A 2,289-nucleotide genomic window follows, 5' to 3' on the forward strand; every position below is an offset into this window, starting at 1 on the left:
AAGTTCCATTCAGGGACAAGGCAAAAGACGTGAGACCAAAAACCAGAAAAGGGACCGTGACCAGGAAGACGAGACGTGGCTTTGGAATGCTAGACATTTACTTGGCGAACCGTTCAATAATCAGGCGCTGATGCTGTGGAGGAGTGGAGCTTAAATACTGAGGGACACAGGTGAGTGAAATGAGTGTGATTGGGATTTCTGTGATGGGAGGGGCTGAGGCAATGAGCAGGGAGCAGGAAACTGGGTCAATGGCAGGCAGACAGAGACAGATTCATGACACTCTCTTGTATATTTAAAAAAGTCTGGAATGTGTTTAATGTATTCTATGTCAAACTGTTCTGCTCTCACATGTTACACAACCTAATGTATAACATACACACATGCAACAAAGTGCAAATGTGCAAAAAAAAAAAAACAACACTTTTCTGGACAGAAACACACATCCATGCATATCTCTTCACTGGTGCACAAACACACATTCTCACAAAGATACCTCTGCACAAGCAGAACTGTCTGGCCCACAGTCTGCCGCGCTCCAGCAACCCTATCTTATTAAAGCCTGTCAGTATAGCTAGCACTATCATAAGCTTTTTATTATTGACTCGGAAAATATGATAATTTGGAAATCAGAGGCCGCCTCCTAAAGACTCCATCGTCACTTTCAATTTTAGCTGCTTCCCCGGCTTTAATGGGAATGATGAGATAGCAGGAGCTTCACAACCATTGTTACTTGCACGCTCTCAAATCGCCCCCGAATGATCAATTATTTATTATTTATGTTTTCATTTAATTAGTACATCATAAATGAGGTCTGTTACCTAGTGCACCTTCAAAAGAAAGTTGAAGCCAATTTAATTAAAAGTGGTTTCTTCTCTTCTAGCTGAAATTCAATTATGGTAGAAGTAGGAAAGATTGCCAGCTGACAATGTGTTTGCTTTACTGCATCTGTTTTTCTCACCTCATATTTTACTTTTTCTAGCAAGAAAAAAAATCCCAATGTGAATTTCATCTCGACACCCACTACTGTGCCAGTGCTTTTAGTGATGTGACTGATAGTGTTTGTTAAATAATACATTATTCATCTAAAGAAAAAAAATAAGAAAAATAAATAAATGGAGACTGAGCTGAGGACACTATATATTTCAATTTGTAGGGTTTTCAAAAATAAGTTAGTTCTCTGATGGTAAGATTCCAGCTGACAGCAAACCTACCAAGATGCCTTGATTTTTTTATTTTATTTTATTTTTTCCCCACTTCTCCTATCAGCTCTGGTCCTCCCTCGCAGGTCCCTCAGCATTCTGGGATTACCTCCCTATCTATTCTTTGCATTCCCAGGGGCTTGCTGTGTGATCCATAATTCAACACTTTCCCCTATTTCTCACTAAACTAGAATTTGAACTGTCCCATAATCTCCATCAGGCACTCGGAGGCTTAATCGGAGTAAACACTGTTGCTTCAATATTTTATTGACCTTCCATCTTGATAAGACATAAATGTCATTTCTAATCTGAAGTGAAGAAATCTCAGAGCTGGGCCACAGTTCAGCCAAGTGAAGCGTCGCATGGGTGGTCATTCTGTGGCTCTGGCGAGAAAATGTGAAAAGAGACCAACATGCAGAAGAGTAATCCGTTTCTCAAACTTTTTTTTTTTGTGTTCCACCTTATGAAGCTGGCCCTGAACTGTAGTCTGAAAAGAAATTCCTGTTTGTTTTTTTTCGCCAATAAAAGTGTCTTTGATTAAAGTGGACTGGTTTAGAGAAGTCTCTCCAAAAACAGAGTTGGTGGATGAAAATTTCTCCTTAAAGAGGTCAGATTGAAAAATCAGTCGTGAATTTAGAACAGACTTGGAAGTTTATGGTACATTTCTGTTGCAGGGGCCTTTTTTTAAAGGAACAGGGCTATTTCCTTTTTTAAATCCTTCTCTCTTTTTTTTTATCTAAAACTAGGTCCTGAATAGATTACCTGAGTAGTAATTTATTCCTGAAAAAAAGAGTCATGGTACTTTTGAAACTACACCCAGCCTAGATGTTGGGTCTATTGACAATCCATTAGAAATGTGTAATACTTGCATTATTTACATGGCAAGAGACTATTTTGGAGTGTTCCTTTTGTAATTGAAAGTTGGCATTTTTAAGTTTCCTGTGGCAAAACTCAACAGGAATATTCCCAATATATCAGAATTCTGTCTTGAACAAGCAGAGGTTTTTAAGTAAGTAAGTAAGTAAGTAAGTAAGTAAGTAAGTAAGTAAGTAAGTAAGTAAGTAAGTAAGTAAGTAAGTAAGTAAGTAAG

This window comes from Austrofundulus limnaeus, unplaced genomic scaffold, assembly GCF_001266775.1.
Source record: "Austrofundulus limnaeus strain Quisiro unplaced genomic scaffold, Austrofundulus_limnaeus-1.0 Scaffold60, whole genome shotgun sequence".
Taxonomy (NCBI): Eukaryota; Metazoa; Chordata; class Actinopteri; order Cyprinodontiformes; family Rivulidae; genus Austrofundulus; species Austrofundulus limnaeus.